Source organism: Lissotriton vulgaris, chromosome 1_1 (genome assembly GCF_964263255.1).
Source record: "Lissotriton vulgaris chromosome 1_1, aLisVul1.2, whole genome shotgun sequence".
NCBI lineage: Eukaryota > Metazoa > Chordata > Amphibia > Caudata > Salamandridae > Lissotriton > Lissotriton vulgaris.
Genome location: NC_141685.1, coordinates 571995282 through 572017919, shown reverse-complemented (window position 1 = coordinate 572017919; position 22638 = coordinate 571995282).

The window sequence follows — 22638 nt, the reverse complement described above, 5'->3', positions numbered from 1 at the left end:
CAGATATACTTACCAAGTTCATCCTGGTCAAAGTTTTTACCTTGTGACTGTAGTCCTTTAAGTCCCAATACATCACGGGAGTACACTACTGAAGGCCCCCAGGACCTTAGGGGAGACACAGTTTCACTACCTTAGACTTCACATCAGCTTACCGCCAGATTCATTTAAGTAAATATTCTAAATGTCTAACCTTTTTAACACCTTTTGGGAGTTTTAGGTTTCACAGAATACCTTTTGGATTATGCTCTGCAGCTTCAGTGTTCCAAAGGCTGATGACAAGTTTGTATGTTGGTTTGTCTGATATGAAATCTTTTCAAGACAATGTAATGATTTTCACCAATATTCGGTAAGAGCACATAAGATAAGTCAAAGAGGTGTGGGAAATCTTTAAAGAGCAAGTCATGAAGTTAAAAGATAACAAATGTAAATTTTGTTCCTCAGAACTGGTATATTTGGGTTGTGTAATGTTGGCAGATGGTGTGAGTCCCAAAGATGAGTTGGTGAAAACTACTGTGGAGTGATCGAGTCCTAGAAAGAAAGAAAGAAAGAAGAGGTGCAAGCATTCTAAGGCATGTCAGAGTTTTACTGAAGGCTCATTCCTAGATTTTGCCTGTAAAACCTGTGCTATTTGAGATTTAAAAAAAAGAAATGAAGAGTGTAAGAAGGAGTTTGTTAACATAAAAGAAAGTCTAACCATGACCTGTAGGAAAATCGGATCTGCGGCTTATGGTTACCCTCACAGTTTGCTTCATGTGATGCTGTTTTTGACTAGTCTGACTGGGACCCTAGTAAGCAGGAACCCAGTCTATCTGCTTTCTCCTAAAACTGCTGTGTATGTATTTAGGTACACCCCAGATTGGATACTGGGGTACCCTTAACAGTCCCTAGTATATGGTACCCATGTACCTAGGGCATAGGTATCCCAGAGGTCTCCCATGGGCTGCAGCATGTATTGTGCCACTCATGAGAGACCATTCAAAATGGAACTACAGGCCTGCCATTGCAGCCTGTGTAAGTTGGTGCAGGCACCACTTGTGAAAGATATAGGGTTCTTATATCTAAGGGTCACTGCACATACAATATATAAGTCACCCCTATAGCAGTTCTTTACAATCCTGGGGGCAGGGTGATTGGTTCTAAGTGAGAGGATGCTCCTGCATGAGCATGACACCCCTGCAGCCCACGGTGTCCATCCTCCTGGGTTGTCAGTGAAGCAGCCATATGCTAATATAGAGGGGAATCACGTGACCGCACGATAACCATCTCAAAAATGGCTGCAATGAACCCTATCATGTTTGGTGTCAAACATTTTGGAATCATAACCCCACACCATTACTGGTGTGGGAGATATGATTCCACCAACCAGGAGAGCCCTCTGTTAGGCTCTCAGTGCTCCTGGTACCAGCCTTCTAGTCCCGGGCAGCCCAACATCGTTGCTGCCGACCAGAGACAAATTTCTGCCCTCCTGCTGCTGAGCCAAGCGCAAGCAGGGGAAGGCAGAACAATAGGCATCCTGTCACAGTGAGGAGTGATCACCTCCCAGACAGGATTTAGTGTATTAGGGCTGGGCGGGTGTGCTTGCCAGTACCTGAAAGTCTGCATGAGGGGCACATTTGGTGTCCCTGTGCATAGTCCAGTTCAAACCCGTCCTGGGAGCCATTGGCTCCTGCTCTGGCGCAAAACTGGACAAATGACATCGGAGTAACCTCCCCCTGTCCAGACCCTCCCCTTGGAGAGTCCCCTGAATATTCCCAACCCTTTCCTTAGGGTACTTAAGAGCTTACCTGGGTGTAAGTCTCTAGATTCATTTTGGACCAGATTAATAACTGAAAGCACTGCACTTCTGCCATCTGGGCACTCTGGACTTCACTGGACTTTGTTTGGGCCTGACTTCATCTCCCTTTCAGTCTGCTGCCTCGTCTGTGTCTGTGCACCAACAGGATCCGTGCAGGGTCTGTGGAGTATCCAACACACCTGAAGATAATCTCCCTTGCAGTGAAGAAGTCACTCCCCTGCATTCACAGGCACCACAACACTGCTGACTGGTCTGCTGATCCCGAGCTCCTACAGACTCAGAAGGGTTCAACAACACAGGAGGTGGATTTCTACATCCCTCAAGGCCCAAGCTGCCCTCTCACTCAGTTTGAGGCCAGAAACCCTCATGGGGCTGCAATATCTGAACTCCTGTGCCCAACGTACTTTTGCAAGTGCAAATGTTTGTTGGCAATTCTGCCGCAAGTTCATTGGGCTCCATGTAGCCCTAAACTCTGGCAACTTCTCCTGCAAAGATCTTCAACCATATCAACCCATGTGCTCTGTGGCATCTTGTTTTGTATCCTCCTGCGACTCCAGTGTCTTTGACCTGTGGGTCCTGTGGATGGTCAACTACGTCTTCTTTGGGCTCCCCTGATTGTTCTGGGCTTGCCCTGACTCCCCTGCTTATGGTGAGTCTCCTGGATCTTGCTGGTCCTCTTCCTGCAACTTCTGGACTTCCTGCATGGGTTGCTTTTACCAAGGCTTGTTTTATTCTCCCACCAGACACCAACCCCTCTGCACTCGACATCCGTTGTGGGACAGCTCCTGGTTGTCCTCAGCATCGTTTGGTCCCCAGAGCTGCATAGTCAAGGTCATCGACATCTATCCTGAAGCACCCGACATTGGTGGGCATTCGTCTACCAAGCCCCTGGTCACTCTCAAGTGACCCAGACTATGTCCCCTCTGCTTTCAGGTACTCTCCAAGAATCCATGTTTGGATTCCCACGGACACTTTCTCTTCTTCCAACAGCGGCACTTTCCTGAAGTCCTCCATTGGGTTTGAAGGCGGTTTCCGACGCCACTTCACACCTACGCACCCGGTGTCCCTGGGAACTTAGTATACCTAGGTGGGGTGACTCTCCAACCTTCTGTCTTTTATGGGGTTTCTTCAGAGTCCACTTGGAAGGATCCTTAATCTTTAAAAATCCAACTGTGACTTGCACATAGACTTGTACAGAGCCGCTGTTGTGTTCACACATTGCACACGCTCTCCGTGGGGTCCCTATCTACCCACCTTGGGTCGTCCCTTGGGATTCCAGCAGTTCTACGTCCTCTCGATATTGTCCTGAATCGAGTCGTGGTTCTTATACCACTTTTTTAGTATATGGTTTGGTCCCCCCCTGGGCCTTCTGTGTATTGGTGCCTTTTTACTGGGATTTCTTTGCTATAGTATTATGTACTTTGTGTATATCTCCATGTGGGAGATACTGGAACATACAAGAGAGTATTGCATGATAAATACATATTTTTATAAATACCTGGGGCCTTATTTATGAAGGCCTTGCGCCACCGGTGCGTCACTTTTTCCCATGTTAAAAGTGACGCACCGGCGGCGCAAGGCCTTCATAAATAAGGTCCCTTGTGTGGTTCTCTTTCCTTCAACCTATTCTATAAGATTGCATTCTGGTAAAAGAAAAGCTGTTTTACACTCCTTCAAGACTAAGCCTGAAGGCTGCACTCCACAGCTCCCACTAGGATAACTTTCTAAGGTTGTCTGAGACCTCCTAAATTACCATAAGGGTTGTGTGGCCTGGTGCTTGGAACCCACTTACATTGGTGGTAATCATATACGAAGGCCAGCCTCTCACATGGCCCAAAACCTGAAAAATGTCATTCCAGGGTTTACTTCTTTTGAAATTACAGATGCCAATGACAAGGGGTTAGGGGCTACTTTGAAACCCCAACAAAGAGTTGGTGAACAGAAACAACAGATGGTGATGTAACCATAGCTTTTTGCATCAAGAGCACTCAGAGTATTCTACTATAGAAAAAGCTTTAGCAGTGTCTTGGCAGTTAAAAAATTCAAGCACTTTGTGTAGGGTATGATGCTTCAAGTTTTATCAGACCACAACTCTCTTCAAGAGGAGTTCAGTAGAAAATGTTGGTTTCTGTATCTTCACGTATGTGCAAGTGGATTGTGGCACTATAATATTTCCATTTTGTTTTCTTTATATACCAGGGGTACTTAAGAGGACAGTGGATTACCTTTCCAGGTTGCTTTGTCCAACTAACTAGAAATTACAGCATGAAGAAGAGTGGCGGAGAGAAGATGCTGCAAAGATTTGCGTTGTTAAAGGATTTATAACTGAGGAACAATGGCTAGGTGAGATGGAAGCTGATTCATTATTGAAAAAGTATGTTGATTCATTAGTATAGGTAAAATCGAAGGAGTGGAAGAAACTAGTGTGGCAAAATAACTGATGAGCTATTAGCGGAGAGTGGTCTGTTATTTAGGAGGTCTTAGTAAGTACCTCCTGAAAATTTGAGGAAACGATTAATAGACTTAGCCCACGATGTTCTTCAGGGAATATGTACCCTTGTGGTCGGTTATGGTGGAGAGGGCTGTCAGAGATTGTGTGGACTGTAGGGTCCGTGACTAGACCAAGAAAAGTCGGTGATTTGTAGGGATCTGCTCAGTGAACTGTGGGAAAACCTAGCATTCAATATGTTGGGTCTTATTATATTCGGAGGCATGCCTACTTATTTGTTGATGTTGTTGGATATGTTTTCTCATTGGCCAGAAGTTGATGTGGTGCAGAATATATCCACTGCATTTGTGATGCAATTCCTGACAGTTGTGTTTGCATGTAAAAGTAATTCGAAATCCTTGCTTTTTGACAATAGGGAGCAGTTAGTCTCCAAGGAGATGGCAAAGTATCTGAAGATAAGAGGGATTCAAGAAACAAATTGTTTTTATTAACCACAAACCAGCAGAATGTTTGAAAGATTTAACCAGACTCTGAAAGAAGTTATTGAGTTGGCCAAGCAACTGGCAAGAATTGGAAGGAGGCAGTCTTCAAAAGGGTGGAAGAATTCAGACTTGAAAAACAAATACGTGGTTGTTGCAATAATCATTTGCTACATTCTTTGGGGTTTATTGTGTTATTTATTGTTCTTGTTTTTTACGTGTGTTGGATGTATATTTACTTTCTTCTTACTCTGACCATTGTTATTTGTTGATGTTGTTATGTTTCATTATGTGGAGGACAGGAGGTGTGGTATTGTGATGCATCCTAATTTTTCTCCAGACTGTAGATCTTCTACCAACATTCTTGTCTCTAGAATCTTAATATTGTAATGTGTGGGGTTGACTATGTGATGGGGCAGTTACTGGCGAGCCGGCGCGGACACAAGAGTTGAATGGAGTTTCTTTAATGAAAATAATCTGAAATGTATCTGTTTTGTTATATATCAATGCAGAGATTCTACAGGAACCTTTGACATTCCAATTACGCAATCATAAATGGCAGCAGATTATTCCATCACTGAGTGTGGTTTTCTTCTTCAACAGTACGTCACCGCTGAGGTCTGATATAGACACCAGGAACAACATAGGTTATACCTTAAAGTGCTACAATGATCACCTTTTAAATGTCCGAGGGACCCTGGTAATGCTCCAGGAAAAGTAGGTGCAACAAACTTCTACCTGAAATGCCCTTGATAGCTCTATGCTTAGGAGCTGGCAGAAATGGCCATGTGTATTTTAGATGATGCTAATGCCACCATTATTGATAAATGTTGTAAATTCATCCTCAAGTATCTGGACATGAAATTCTCTTATGTAAATTCTTCAACTCAGTTGGATCTTTTGGGAGATTTTACTTTAGGGATCAAGTTCTTCAAATATTATGGGTACTTTGTTGTACACCTAGATTGAAAAGCATAGTTTCACAAATGTAAACAATGTCATACAGGAGCGAACATACGTGTAATATTACAAATACAATATATGAGCATGCTAATAATATATATTCAGGGGAGGCCATGCGCCCAACCCCATGTAGCCCATGGTTGAAGGCCATGCACCCTGGGAGAGGTGCCCTCATGAGGTTGGACGCAGGACCTGACCATAGACCAGGCCGTGCCCCAAACAAATGCTGTGCATGGCCAAAGGCTGTGAGAGGCAGAGGGCACCCACAGTGGTCGTTGGATATAGGGCCTGGCGGCGGGCCAAAGCCTCCAACTAACCCCACACCACACATGGCCAAATGTCGTGGATGGGGGAAGGTTGGATGCCCAAATGGGTGGATGCAGGGGCTTGTGGCAGGCCCTGGCCGTAGGTCAGGGCCTGTACACAACCATGGTGGGAAAATGAGTGCCCAGGGGGGATGGGTGCAGGGCCTACCCCACAACACACTTGTAGATGGTCATTTTAATTTACATTAAAAATACTTTTTTGCCTCTTTAAAAATCTTCAAAAATGTTTCCAAGGACTAATCCACTTCAGCTCTTTCCTGGATAGTGTTAGGTTGATCAGTCAAGCGGGGCAGAGAAAAAGAAGGGTTTCAAAATATGTTTTCTCTTATTCATTTTCCCATTGCAAAATTAGACACTGCTAAAGCCAAAACAGCTGAACAGATTTACACAAAATTTGGCAAAAAGTTAGATCTTGATCTTGGTACAAAAAGTCTACTTTTTGTGATTTGGTATTTCATGCAGCGGACCATTCACAGATACTTTGATGTGGATCCACTAACCTTGCAGTGCTCTGAATGGTTGCCTGTCACTATTCATGATGCTTCAGTGGATCTGCAAGTTAGAGTGTGGTATCCCATTGGATTTTGCAACCAGAGGATAATTTTGCAGCTGCCATCTTAGGACTCAGAGACTCAATCTCTGAGTCCTAAAAACATTTTAGAAAAAGAATATAAGGGGCAAGGTATCCCAGGGCCATGTGAGGGCACCAAGAGCCCCCCAAGAGTTAAATAATTTTTTTTGCTGTTCCGCGGATCCACTGTAGCACTGAGCATGCCCCACTGGAGTCAAAGGCTGTGCATGACAGGAGGTTTTAGTGCCTGTGGGCAAGGCGCAAACCCCAGGCACAGGGCAGAGCCAAACCCCATGCCATACACAGTCAAAGGCCATTCCTGGTGAGAGGTTGAATGCTCATGGGGGATGGGCACAGCATGATGATGAACATCTTATTTTACGGGTTTTTTAAACTAGAAATTTACTTTAAAATAAACAACGTTAAAGTGACACGATTAGTTTGGTATTTAAAAAACCTTACAATTTCACTTTAAAAAAGCAAAGGTCAGAGGGCCGTCTTAGTTTGGGGAAAATATAAGTTGAAATTTATATTTATAAGTCTGAAATTGACCAGTTATAGTTCTCTCAAATAACTGTAACTCGTGCCCTAAAGTAACTAAAATTCACACCATCGCTGTGCACTACTAATTACCTCACATATTACATCACTCATGACATATTCTATGACATGACAACAATATTTAAAATGACATCCTTCAAGACAATGCTGTGCATTGTGGGGATACAAGTCATCAAAAAGCACATAAATAGCAGCATATTTTCAATCCTAGTTCTCTTGTTCTCCTGTACCACTGGGTACCTGAATAAAGAAAAGAAGCTTGAGGCACCAACACTGAAGAAAAAGAGTGACTTCACTTAGTAGGAAGCATACATTGTGGTTCACTGTGTACCAACGGAACCACGGGCAGGCATTATTCCAAGGGTGAGCGAGGTGTTTTGACAAATGTTTGACTACAAGCGCTCCTCCCCTCCCGTGTTGATGCTCGTGGGGTCAAATTAGGAAACCTATAATATTGTCAAATTAAGAAATTGTGTATTCGTTTTATTAAAGAATATTACCAAGTAGGTACTGAACGAATGTTTTGCACAGAAGTCTATTAATTCGAAACACCTAATAGGCTAACAGCACTAGGCATTAGTCTGAGTGGTAACAGAGATCATTGTATGTGCTGCTGAAGAAGATGCTTAGGGGTAGGCTTCGAAACAGGTCGACCAGCGAGGGAGCTGCTCATTAACCCCTTCCATGCTCATGACGAGCTGAGCTCGTCATGAGGCACAGTTGAGCTGTGCTGATGACGAGCTGAGCTCGTCATGACACCAGCAAAATGGCAATTTCCAGCACAGGGCAAAAATTACCACAGCAGCGATGTGGTTAAAGCTTTTTCCCTCCTCTTTCCCCGTTTTTTAGAGGGAGCTTTAAAGTTTAATTTTTCCATAAAGCCAGGTATTTTTAATTCACTCATTCCTGACCCTTCCACTCTCACACCAATAAACATAGTTTCACTTCTCTTTAAAGTGCTCCCACGTATCCGTCGGTTGTAACATGCCCCGTCCCACTGCGGGCGGGAAGAACCCAATGATGAAGCATGACACCAAGGGACCTTTAGGTGGGTGTGGGTTATTTTTAAAAAGTTTATTGCTTTCCCATGCTAGTAACCAAACGGTTTACTTCGGTTTGTTCACTTTTGGGAAGGCTAGCACTTTATTTTGTAGTGGACTCTTTTTTTCATAGCTTACAAAGGAGACTGAGTCCATGACTGATATATCTCTTCACTCCCTTCTTTGTTTCTTGATATCACTGTGTAGTGGACTACAATGGTGAACTTTTCAGTCTATGTCCTTAAAGCCTCAATGCAGCAGACAAGTATGTCATCTGACAACATCTCAATGACATGGTGAATACCAGGGGTGTCTAGATGTGCACTATGGAGGAATAGAAATTAATACTGACAAAAAAGTTTTCCTTTCTGTGTTTCTCAGTGTAAAATGTGATCGATCTCAACCAATATAAAGTGAACCAAAGGAAATCTTCTTTAAAAACTAAAGCAGCTGTGGTCGCCTGGCTGGATTCTGGAGGGGCGTGTGGAATTGTCTGGCTGAGGTCCTGGGCTGGGATCTTCCTCGAACCCACAGGCTAGGCCTGCTGCACATCATGGAAGGGGTTGGGGGCAACATATATAAACGTCACCTGTTGCTCCTGGGCCTGGTGGTTGCTAAGCGTGACTTGGCTCGGGCCTGGAAATCTGTGAGGGCCCCCCCCCTGTCTGCGTGGAAGGCTGGGCTGGACTACTTTATGGGTCTTGAGAAACCGGTCTTTGAGGCGCGGGGCTGCCCACGCAAACACTTCAAGATCTGGAAGCGGTGGGCCGACTACCGTGGCCTGTCCTTGGAACCCCCGGTGGAGCAGAAGGAGGACATTTGATCGCAGTGACTTCTCTGGCCCCAATAGCAAGACCCAGGTTGCACTATACCTGCTTCCTCTATGTGAATCGTCTTTGTGTTGCTTCTGTACATGTGTGGCGGGGGGGGGGGGTGGGTACGGGTGGGGGTGTAGTTGGGGTTGGGATGGGTTGTTAGGGCATTTTTAAAGCTGAGCTTCATTGATACTTGCTTCGTAAATACTATGTATGTCATCATTGCACTGATACTGATGTGGTGATCTTGGTGTGTGAAGATGCCACATTCTTGATACTCTTTTGCTCAATAAAATTGGTTGTGAAAAACTAAAGCAGCACGTACATTAATACAATTTTTTATTATTTTCATTTATAGCAACAAAATTAGATATAATCCTTGACACATTTCTTGATATAATTTTAAAATATATAATGAATATAAATTAATACAGAATAAAAATCCAACACATAGGTTCTTCATTGCAATAGAACAGTTTTTACACTAATTCATCCAATAATGCAGTTTATTAAACCTGCTATATCACATATGAAAACCTGTTCCTTTATGTTTGGAAAAAACAATATATTAAAAACAGATGATTTTGTCCCTATGTCAACGCGCTTCAGTGTTATGTTATGTTATGTTATATTTTATTTCTATAGCGCACGGCTACTCAGTAAGAGGGTCCCGGCGCTTTTTTTAGGCAGCTCAGTGTGAAAAACATAACACCATAAGACAGAGACAGATAAGGGAAAGAAAGACGTCCTAAAGGTTAGAAAGCCAGGTCTTGAGGCTCTTCCTAAGCAGGAGCAGATTAGGTGTGCGCCGCAAGGCCAGAGGCAAGGTGTTCCAGAACTGAGGGGCCCTAAAACCAAAGGAGCGACCCCCGGTACGGGCCTTCCTCACTCGGGGGACCACGGCCAAGAACAGAGATTCCGACCGAAGAGATCGAACCGGGCGATAAAAGACGAGCCTGCGCTGTAAGTACCTTGCTCCCGAGCCAGAAAGCGCTTTGTGAGCCAGGGTCAACGCTTTAAACATAATCCGCTTCCGGATGGGCAGCCAGTGAAGCGACTGCACCAATCCGGATACTCTCGCTCGCCTATGGAGGCCGAAGATGGCGCGAGCCGCAGAGTTCTGCACAACCTGCAGCCGCTGAACAAGATAGTCCGGAAGCCCTAAATATAGGACGTTGGCATAGTCCAGTCTGGAGCCTATTAAGGCTTGCACAGTAATCTTTCTATGCTCTTCTGTAAGCAAAGGTAAGAACTTCCGGAGCATCTTCAGAATACCAAAGCAAGTGCCCGTCAAACCAAGAATATGTGATCTCAGCGTCAGATTATTATCAATCTTAACTCCCAGATTTTTTGCCACCTGAGATGCCTGAGCAGGGGGACACATATCCGTTGGCCACCAGGCCCGCCATTCAGGGTCCGAGGCACAGCCAAAGAACAGTACCTCCGACTTGTTGGAATTAGCTTTGAGGCTGTTCCACTGAAACCAGTTAAAAACCATCCCTAAGCAGCCCCGAATGCTCTCTCCATCAAAAGCCTGATCTTTCCTACACGTGAAGAGCAGTTGAGTGTCATCCGCGTAGGACACGATCTGGGCCCCAAAGGACTCCACCAGTGCCGCCAGAGGGGTCATAAAGTTGTTAAAAAGAGTCGGGCTCAACACAGAACCCTGCGGAACTCCGACTCCCAAAAGCGGCATCTCAGCGGAGCTCGGGGAGGCCCAGACCGTTTGTCGGCGACCCTCAAGAAAAGATGTAAACCATTTGAACACCGTCCCCCTCAGACCGATGTCATAGAGTCTGGCGAGAAGCGCCTTATGGGGAACGGTGTCAAAGGCCGCCGACAGATCAAGCATGACAAGCATGGCCTTGCCTCCTGAGTCCAAAGTCTCCCTAATAACCTCTGACACCTCCAGGAGTGCCGTCACCGTACTTAAATTAGGACGGAAACCGGATTGCAAGGGGTGCAATAGGTCATTCAATTCTAGAAAACTAGAAAGAGCGCCATGCACATGCTTCTCCGTGATTTTAGCCAACGCTGGGAGGAGGGAGATCGGCCTGTAGTTGGCCAAAACCTCGACGTCTAACCCAGGCTTCTTGAGGAGGGGAATCACCATAGCCCTTTTCCAGGACCGCGGGACCCTCCCCTCACTCAGAGACAAGTTCAAGAGAGGGTTAACCAATGGGTTGACCTCAGGCGCCATCCTGGCCAGAAATTTGGCCGGACAGGGGTCTAAAGGCGAACCCGATTTAAGATTGGCCAGAAGTGCAAAGGAAGCATCGGTGGAGACAAAGGGAAACTCCGCCAGAACAACATCCCGAGTGGTCGATGGAACTAGTCCGGCCACAATGCTAGGAGACACTTCAGCAGACCTCTCTGTAAAGGAGTCCTGGATCGATTTAATCTTGTCCGTAAAGAACTTGGCAAGATCACAGACCCACGACTCAGATGATGCTATTTGAGGCAAGTTGGATCTGGGGGCCGTGAACTCCCTCACCACAGTAAAGATCTCCTTACATGAATGTGTCTTGTTTGAAAACACCTTCCTCAGGACTCACAGTTTAAAGACACATAATCTTCACTGTGCCAACATATCTAAAAATAAATACATACAATTAGGCGCATATACAATGTGTGCTTATATCTACATATTAAAAATACTTTCCTTGGTTCAGTGTATCAAACTGTCGCCTAATACGACCATGAGGTTAGAAATACAGTTGAAACCTCTACATTTAAAAAGGACATCAGACCCTTATAGTCCTATTACTATTGGCTCAATTTTGCTTAAAGCAAAGCTAGTTATTAGAATCAGGCTCTATTTGTTAATCTAAGGACAGACTGGACAATGTACAATGATATTGATCACATTTGTCTCCTCTATAATTCAACCTTTATTAACCACAGGTCCATGTAGTCCCTCATTCCCATGCATTATCCCTGACGTCCCCCTGTAAAAACAGAGTGAAAACCTAAAACAAGCACTATTGGAAAAAGACCAAAGATGAGTGTTTAAACTTGGGACAGATAATGTGGGGCTGAATGAAAACATACCGTGGGGACAATTCATGAGAAAAGATGCCACATCCGTACCCACAAAGTATGTATCATCCCATATGTATGTAAAAACCTTGACACTGAAACATGGCACATAAGTATGCTAATTGGTCGGAATGGAAGTCACGAGCCGGCCAGTGGGACCTAGCCACTTGCCTGACCCGCGCTTGACTCGCGCTGCTCGCGCTGCTCTCCGCGCTCTTAGCGCACATTTAATTCTTTTTTAAAAATCCTTTTTTAACTGTTTGTGTCATACGACTAACCTTTTTGTTGTGCAGGTTGCCGCTATCTTTCATCTTGGACAGCCGCCCTCGCAAGAGATTAATTCCCGCCGGGTCGCGCTGTTTGGCCGCCATATTGGGTGAGGACGCTGAGCAGGCGAGCGGTGCAGCGCTCGGCCCCTCACGACCTCAGCCCATAAAAACCATTGTGCTGCCCTCATGTCTGGTTGGAAGTCACGAGCCGGCCAGTGGGACCTAGCCACTTGCCTGACCCGCGCTTGAATCGCGCTGCTCGCGCTGCTCTCTGCGCTCTTAGCGCACATTTAATTCTTTTTTAAAAATCCTTTTTTAACTGTTTGTGGCATACGACTAACCTTTTTGTTGTGCAGGTTGCTGCTATCTTTCATCTTGGACAGCCGACCTCGCAGGAGATTAATTCCCGCCGGGTCGCGCTGTTTGGCCGCCATATTGGGTGAGGACGCTGAGCAGGCGAGCGGTGCAGCGCTCGGCCCCTCACGACCTCAGCCCATAAAATGGCGCCCCTTTACAGGGAGCGCAGCGGACGGGCGCAGCGGGCACGCCGTCAGCGCGCCGAAGTCGCGCCTAAGTCCAGCCCGTCTGCGCCCGTCCGCGGCCGGATGGGCCCAGGGGCTAGGGATGCTGCCACTCCTATATGTTACTCTCCCTCCGCTCTTAAGTGCCTACACGCCTTTGCCAGCCCTCTTTCCCTTGGTACCTGGACTCGTATCACATCACTCGGCATTGCAGGCACTTCATTCCCTCATCTTGTGCCGACGCCAGCACTCATTGCTCCGGCTCCCACCGAGTCACAGATTCGGGTTTTATATCTAAACACCCGCTCCATGGTCAAGCACCAAGCTGACATTCTGCATTTACCTATGACTGAAAGTCCTGATGTCCTACTGTTATCAGAGACCTGGCTCACTGACGATTCACTCCCCGACATCTTGGCTGCGCTACCCCCAGACTACTTTCTGTTGAATACCAACCGATCAGGGGGTCGCACCGGGGGAGGGGTGGCGGAGGTAATACGCAAGGATCTCAAGATTATTGCCTCCGCGGCCATGACTCTACCGGAAGTGGACACCCTGGTCCTCAGCCTCGGGACTGAGGTAGGTGCAGTCACTCTTATGGTACTCTATCGTCCCCCCCACTCTATGCCGTCTTTCCCCTCATCTTTCATTGATCAGCTGACCAACATCGCTATCTCCTCCCCCCGTATCATCATCATTGGTGACTTTAATTACTGGTTCCAGCACGAGGACGCCGGCCCGCATGCTTTCGAACTGTTCGAGGGTCTCTCGAGCCTGAATTGTATTCAACTAGTCAGGTCCGCCACCCATAAGGGCGGCCATATCCTCGATCATATTTGGACCCACGGGGTCAAGTCCTCTCGCCCACTAATAACACCTTGTGTGTGGTCGGATCACTCTCTGATCGACACCACAATCTCGGCGGTTGGCCAGATCAGGGTCCCCCCGCGGGAGGGCGGCACTGCCCGTAAGTGGAAGGCTGTCGATTCCCCCAAACTGCTGGCTCACCTGTCCCAAACTTGTCCCCTGCTACCCAATGACACTGGTACCGATGAGCTTTATGGGCTTGTGGCAGACTGGCTCACGACAGCCAGTGACATTTTTGCTCCCCTAACTAAGTTCCCCCAATCTCGGCACAGCAATTCCCATAAATGGTTTACCCCCCATCTTAAAACCCTCCACTTGGAACTTCGTCAACTTGAGCGTAAGTGGAGGAGAGACTACTGCCCTCTAAGTAGAGATGCCTATGTGGCCGCCCGCAATAGGTACAAACTTGCCATCCTCGCAGCAAAAAAAGCTTACGCTTCAGGAAAAATTTTATCTGCCCCCTGCCAGTCCAAAGAAATTTTCAAAGTCCTTAATGAATTCACCTCCGACCCTAGGACGCTCCCAACTCAGGCCCTCACACAGGAAGCATGCAATACTCTCAGCACTTTTTTTATCGAAAAAATTGTATTGATCAAGGACACCATTCCAGTCACTTTTCCTGGCGCTGGATCTGTTTCCCCCCCTACAACACTTCTTCACTCACACAACTCCCTCTTCTAGACCCTACTTCTCTGGCCACTCTCGCCACCCGCATCAAGTCTGGATCCCCAGACGACTGCTGCCCCCCCTCCATACTCCGGGACATCTGCCATTCTTTACCCGACTGCATTCTCCCCCTGCTAAACTCTTCTCTTTCTTCCGGTACGGTGCCTGGCTCCTTCAAGGAGGCCGTGCTGGTGCCCCTTTTGAAGAAGCCAGGGGCTGATCCCGCCGTCCCGGCGAACTACCGTCCTATCTCCCTCCTACCTTTCTTTTCTAAAATCCTGGAAGCCCACGTCACCACCTGTCTCTCACAGTTTATCGAGAGCTCCAACTTTCTCGAGGCTAACCAGGCCGGCTTCAGACCCGGCCACTCTACGGAGACAGTGATCTTGGCCGTGCTGGATGCCCTGAGAGACGGTGTCGACAAGGGTGCCCCCCAGGCCTTGGTATTATTAGATCTGTCAGCCGCCTTCGACACGGTGGATCATAACATCCTCCTCCACCGTGTCGAGCAGGCTGGCATCCAAGGCCTGGCGTTGGCCTGTGTCAAATCCTTCCTGACCGGCAGGTCTCAGACCCTCAGCCTGGGCACTTTCAGGGCTCCTAGGGAGCACTTGCCCTGCGGGGTCCCTCAGGGTTCTTCCTTATCCCCTCTTCTTTTCAATCTTTATCTTCGACCCCTTCTTTTTTCTCTGAGGCAGTGGGACGTCACCGTTTTTAATTACGCGGACGACCTGCAACTCATCTTTTCTCTCAACTCCCCCTCTGCTATTCCCAACTTTCAGGCAGTTATGTCCCACATTCTCCAGTGGATGGGCCAAAACCAGCTAAAGTTGAACCCCGGTAAGACGGAGCTCCTCCTTCCCGGTAGGAGCGCCACCTTCTGGGGGCCACAATTCTGGCTGGCGGAACTTGGTCCCTCTCCCACTCCCGTGGCCTCGGTGAAGAGTCTGGGGGTCACTATTGACTCCGGTCTATCCCTTGGGCCGCAGGTGGGGACGGTGGTCTCGTCCTGTATCTACCAGCTGCGCAGGATCAGGAAAGTGGCATATCTCCTTACACCTGATGCCCTCCTGCAGGTCATCATGGCCCTCGTCCTCTCCCGCTTAGATTTTTCAAACGCGATTTATCACGGTCTGCCTAAAACATCGGTGGCTAGACTGCAAGCGGTTCAAATTCAAGCGGCGAGACTGGCCCTAGGGATCCCGAAGTGGCAATCCGCCAGGCCCCTCCTTGCCAAACTTCACTGGCTCCCTGTCACCTCAAGGGCGGCCTTCAAGATTGGCTGCCTCATCCTCAAGTCGTTAGCTGGGCCCTGTCCCGCCTTTGTGAAATCTCTCATCAGACCCTACTGCCCATCCCGGAACCTGAGATCCTCTCATCTTCACTTTTTGACTGTGCCCTCTTACAAGCTCTGCAGATCTGGAGGCCGGAGATTTGCATACCTGGCCCCCAAGCTTTGGAACTCTTTTCCTTTTCCTCTTAAAACCTCTAATTCTTTGACTCTCTTTCGTAAGTCTTTAAAAACCTGGCTCTTCCCCCAATCTGGTTAGTCCCTCTGTCCCCTCTACTTCCAACCAGCGCCAGGAAACCCATGGTGTCAGTGCGCTCTACAAGCACACCTTACAATACAATACAATACAATTGAGACATTCGACTGTATCAGCGCATGTGTAAGTAACCTTGACACAAGGACAAGATATAGGAATGTTTATGAAGAGTGAACGTTTCTTCACTGACATGCAAATATATAATGCCACTGGTTTTCCTGCCATAAATTGTTTTTCAATTTTTTCTATATGACCGAAAGGACAATGGTGCTTCTGGACTTAACAGCCACATGTACTCAACCATCTCCCAGAATCTGTGGCCTTTATTAATTTTTAATAATTTGTAAATAACCTCTCTCTCTCCCCAGTTATTGGTATGCTCAATACCATTTATTGATAATCATTGCCATAGAATGTAAACCAACGTGCATTAGGTGAAAAAATGCTATAAATCAACATGGATGTGGCTGACCTATCCAAAATGGCCGCCACTGTTTAGCTTGCTAGAATGCTAGTTTTTAAAGATTTTTTTTGCACTACAGCTCGACTTAGATAACAAAGAAAGTCCATTCCACTAATATACACCAACTTGTAGCAAGGCAAAGAACAATGAACGGCTCGAATACCTAAAAGATGGCGCCCACGAGAAGCCGGTATCAAGTTCTAAACCCGCTCTAGCATTTGCTTACTGCCTCCTCTAGTTGTAAGAGGGTGCAATAGGGACTGATCAAACATATGATCTCTGTTGCAGACCTAGCTAGGTTTCTCAGTCTCAGAGCGTCACTCAATCTGTTTCTCTCGTAACTTCATCCTTTCTCCATGATACAGACTTTATCCTAATATCATATGCATTAACCATGTCTACTGTGTCTCCTTGTATAACTTGCCATCCGTGGGTCCCTGTTCAGAACACACATCTATGTCCTCATCTTCACTATCAATGGAAGTGGTAAAATCAGAATGAGCCCTGATCCATTCTGAATGGAGCTTCACAAACCAAATCACTTGCTTCCAAATGATTGCGATAAGCACATAGTGCCTGTTGGACTTCCCTTTTGGCAGGTTCACCCCTGAACTTTTTGCCTTGCACTCTGACATGGTGGTAGTGATTTTTGTCCTCTGCGCACTTTAGCACTGTGGCCCAGCGTAAAGTGCGTGTGCTCTCTGAGTGTGTGTGGTGAGATTGGCCTGCCCTCCCATAGGAATACATGGGGGATATGTGTGTCCAGGGTAATTCCTGATATGAGAGGAGTGCAGGTGAGATTGACCTGCCCTCCCATACGAATACATAGGGGATATGTGAGTCCAGGGTAATTCCTAATATGAGAGGAGTGCTGGGGCGAGTTTAGCATGAGAATGAATGCTGCGCAATGGTGTGCGCAGATTTATGGTGACTGGTGGAGAAATGGCACTTTTAGAAGTTGCCATTTCTGTGTACTGTGTGTCTGTCTGTCTGATGTGAATTGCATGTCTGGCTTGTGATTGACATGTGCTGGATGATGTGCGTGGCTCCAGGAGCCAGGATGGACCTGAATAGGGAGATCTGCATGTAGATGGGAGGGAGTAGTTGCACCTGGGACCTGAATAGGGCTGTGCCTTCCCTCTAAAATGCTGGCTCAGCTCCCTGTGGTGCGCCTGAGCACCTAGCCCCCACCTGACAATGGAGAGAGGAGCTGAGCACAAGAAAGTGCTTCAAAGCTCCCTCGGACCAGTTGCATCTGGTTTTTCCCCAGCCCTGTGCTGTGTCACAAAGGGAAAATGTAATATAAATATAGGGGCTGTGTCCCCATGAAATTGTTCAGTAATGTTCAGTGTCAACTGACGGAGGGGGGCTTGCTGCTGGTGGGGCCCAGGAGGGACCGCCATGGGGGCTGCCTCCCTGCTGGAGGGCCCTGTGTGCTGCCCCCTGGACCCTACATTGCCCCCTTGATGCCTCCAGGACCTTTTGGACCCTTCTGCCTTTTTCTTCCCAGCTTCCAGGACTTTGAAGAAGCTGGTCCTGATGCAAGCACCTGGGGAGCGCTTTATTCTAATTTCCCCAGAGAGAGGAGCTGGGGCTGTGCAGCATCGCGCTGCTGAGAGAGGGAGAGGGAATCCCCAGATGAGGGATTCCCCCATGACGCCAGCAGCGCTGGTGCCCACCCCGCTTATTTTTAAATTTCATTGAGCAGGTGCCCACCCACGTCTTCATTTTTATTTGTAATTAATGCCGGTGCCCACCCCGCTTATTTGAGCTCCAAAGTGGGTGCCCACCCCGCTTTATCTGATTTTAATTCCGAGGGAGCCTACCACTCATTATGCCCGGACTGAAGTGTTGCCGCTGCTGCCCAGCTGTGGCCGCCCGGAAGTCAGGCATGTCTGCCTGTGAGATGGGCGGGGCCGGCGGCTGAGCCGGAAGTGGCGTAAGAGTTGTGGGGCTCCCATGAGCTCTGGGGAGCCCCAGAAAAGGAACCGGCCTGGATCCTCGTGCGTTCCATATCCAAAGTCCCGGTCCCGAGATGTGGGACCGGGTGAAGCATGGCGCGTGAGAAGGCGGAGCTCCCGTGAGTGGGGAGAGCCCCACAAGCACCACAGACAGTTTTCTAAGGAGGGGGCACGAGGCACATTGCCGGTGCCTGCCCCCGCCGCATCCACTATGAGGAGCCTTTTCCCTGCCAAGAACCGGTAAGTTGAGACGGCTGGGGGGGAGGCCAGATGTAGGCACATGGTGCCAATTTGATGAGCGGGCCTGCAGTTGTGGGCAGCTCCGATGGCGGGCATCCTTTGTTTTTAGAGCCCATGTGGCTCTAGCGATAGGCAACAATTTCAATTTCCGAGTCCCCAAGCGGGACTTCAATGCACTCCTTGTTGGTGCTGGCTCGTGCCCATTCAATGAGCGGCCCACTTGATAGAGGGCCACTCCAACGTGGGCATGATTATTCTCAGATCCCGTGTATCACTCCTTCGGGGGCAATATTGCGTTAAGAGCCCCAGCAAAGCCCAGAGGGCACCGCTTTGTCAGGGCCCATTTGTTCTATCCCCAGCTGCGCCACATCAGCGCGGGCAGCTGCAACGTGTTGCGCAGTTATTTGAGAAAGTCCCTCAGAATGACAGAAGTGGCACAGAGGTGCCAGGCCCTCACCATTATTTCCCAGCAGCCCAGCAAGTAGTGGGCAGCTGCACAGTTTAGGCACACAGTTCTTTGGGGGCATGTCTTGTGAAGTTAGGAGTGAGATGCACTTCTTTGCCCCACACTTTCCCAGATGCCCAGCATGTAGTGGGCAGCTGCAACGTTTAGGTTTGCGCAGTTGTGCCCCTTGACTTTCGCTGCTTAGGCAGCGCGCCTGACTCTTGGGACATAGGGCATTTGAGCCCCTTTTGAGATGGCCAGTTGGCCAGGGGGACTGTTAGAATTGTAGGGCACCAGGCCCTAATGTGATGTGGGGTTAGGAAATATAATGTGTGTAGTATGTTTTATGCACCCTGTGTTATACCTCTAAATGTAGTTTTATGATTATGAGGTTGTTTTGCATATTATGGTTTATGCTAGTGAGATTATGTTTCACTGTGTGATTTATGCCCCTAATGTGAGTTATGCTTAGGAGGCTAGGGTCTAATGCGGTTAGACTTGTGAGATGATTTCATAATGTGTTTATGCTGGTGAGGTTGGAGCAGAATGTAATTCGCGACTGATGTGATACTGTGCATAATGTAGTTTATGTCACAAGCTGATGCTAAGTACAGTGTTGATTACCAGTGTTTACTGGTTGTGCGTTTATGATCTGTTTTACTTTTACTAAGTTCGCTTTGTGATGGTTCTGACAGTGGTCCAAGTGGCCTTGTCATGTGTAAATAATTCCCTTGTAGATATGATCCAGTGCCAGGTGGCACCATGTATATTATGTGTTTACTATTCTAATGTGTTTTGAAAATACAAAGACTATTTTTGATATAATTATGAAATCCATCGCAGCACTTTTTAATTTCTCTAAAAAACTGGGGAAAAGGCCACCCGATATTTTACTAAAAATATATCACGCACGGTGCGTGAGTACTGCAATTTACGTGGCAGGTATCTGGGGTTTCCAAGACTGCTGTACAATTCAACGCATTGAAAATACCTTCCTGAGATCTCTGTTAAGTGTCCCAAATAGTACCCCTGTTTTTAATTGCCACTCAGAAATGGGAGTTACATATATCTATGATCTGATCAAGGCATAACCAGTACTGTTATGGCACAGAAGTTGGACCACCGAAAATGCAAGTCTAAACAGAAAAATAATTAAAGACTCAATGGGACTGGATCAGTCTTGTAAAATACCATGGTTAAAATATGTGGGAAGTTTCATGCAGGATAATGGCCACCTAGAATACTACACCAAGCCTGACTGCACGAATCTTATAAAACGTAAAGACTTTAAAAAGCATGGTCATGTCGCACCTAGAAGGAATTAGATTAGCATCTGAGTTAAATAAACCTATGGTGACTAGCCACCAACTGACCCTGACAACTGTATTCATACAACCCTACTTAATGTGTGTCCAGGGTGGATATGACAGATGCCTTTTGAGAAGATTTAGGTTTGGGATACTCCATCATTTAATCTCATATCCAACTGTAAATGATTAGTCAAGAGTATTATGTAAATGTCCCTGCGACAACGTATCCAGACAAAGTACAATGCATGTAGTTTTATTTTGTAAATTATATAACAAAGAGATGAGAAGATGGCTAACACCCCTAATAAAGCAGGGCGGATGGAGACAATGTTGCCCTGCCTTTATATATTTACAGATGCTTGAAAATTATCACTGTATTGGGTCTAGGTGGGGTTCCTAAAGAATGTTATGAGGACTTGAAAAGCTGTCAACAACTGAATCATGGGACATATGCTCAGAATTATAGGTTATATGGAAGAATTAAATGACCCCGATTTTAAGTCTAACTTTTTAAAATGATTGCTGCTTATATCTGAATACTTTTATGTATAGAATGAAAAGGTATTATTGGATTATGTGTATGCTTTTATGATTTTAACTCTTCAAAATCGAATAAAGCTCATTTTGATTTGATTTGATTTGATATAACCTTGTGTGGAGTTCCTTTTGTAGTATGCCTGGGATGTTGTTGCTATGTGCATGCTCAAATGCTTTACACATGGCCTCCGGGATAAGCCTGACTGCTCGTGCCAATCTACCAAGGGGGTGAGCAGGGGTTATCTTTGGCATGTAACTCCATTGCCCTGACTAGAGTGGTGGCCTCTGCCTGGCTTTGGCACAAGCCTTAGCCAACCAGAGATCCCATTTCTAACAGTGCCTGATTCAGAAAAACACAAATCAGCAAGTAGATTGACACATCCCGAATACTATACATCTGTGTGGTTGTAAATCCCAGAATTCCCCAAACTCATCCCACCTATGCACATAGTACTCTGTGTACAGCAGCACACATAATCTGCCTATGTAAATTATGAGTGGTCTGTCTGTTATGCTCCTAGATTTTTTTTAAAACATAGTTTCACAAATTCCATAAGAAACTCCAATTAGGGTGCATGTTTGTGCTGTACAAATAGTCATATAAAATAATGGCATTTGTAGTGATCTGCTGGACACATATTTGTGCTCCAGCATAATTCCTATTTAACCAGCAACTCCCAGAGGGCTGGCCTCTACAGTCACCCCACACCCATCCATCAATGGTGACACAGGTCAGGTGACCATGCCAATATAAGGGGCTGGGCAAACATGCCCTGGGACAGTTCGAGTTATCCCAACTATGGGGTCTATTATCATGGCGGGCGGACAAAGTCCACCCGCCATCACATCGGGAAACGGGACTGCCCACTATGTGTGCGGCGGTCCCGCACATACAATTAGGATGCACCCGCCAGTGTGGCAGCACCGCAGCAATGTTAAAAAGGCATTTGTGCATTTGCATGCACAACGTGGCAGGCAGCGCGTAGTACCATAGGTACCTTCCCATGTGCACCCCCCAACACCCTGGGGGCCCGCAACAGGCCTTTCCATGGCAGCAATGGGAAAGGCAGGTCACCGCCTCCATCCTGATATGGATACAGACACCGCCACCATAACCATCCCCTTTTCTGCCCGGTCACCTGTTTGAAAGGCCGAAAACCGGCAGACAGTCTTTCCGTCCGCCCAGGTCCCCCCGCCATCCTAATATGGCAGAGGAAATGGGTGGCGGTGGGGAATAATGGCAGGTGGATTGCGACCGCCATATGGGCGGTGGCGATCCGCCCAACATTATAATAGACCCCTAAGTGTCCGTGTGGTCAGTGAAACTGCATGAGGGCTTGGGCTCTAAACATTACAATGGCGACAGGCGAGTCTGACCTCATGTGTTTGGGGCAAGCAGCTTTGCATATCTTTTTTTGGGGGAAGAGAAGCCTAAGGCTAAGGCATCCACGCACCTGGTGGACCACTGCAGTGGAGATCTGTGTCGGCAGCTCAGCAGACTGAAAGCCCAAGAACGCTACCTGCCCTGAATGGTGATGCCCACCTCTGTAGTACAGGAGATTACATTCCCTGCACCTGCAGTGAGACAAGACTGAGTTTGAACCAGCAGCAAAGGGAAGCCTTACAGTGGCATCTCCAGTCTGCAGTACTGAAGGTAGCCCCCTGCACCACTCCTAGCCCCTTAGTAACTGATTAGAGTGAGACGGCCCAACCGGGGCTAGATTTATGAGGAGACAAGCTACTTTACTGCACCGACAGCATGTGCCCCCCTGCA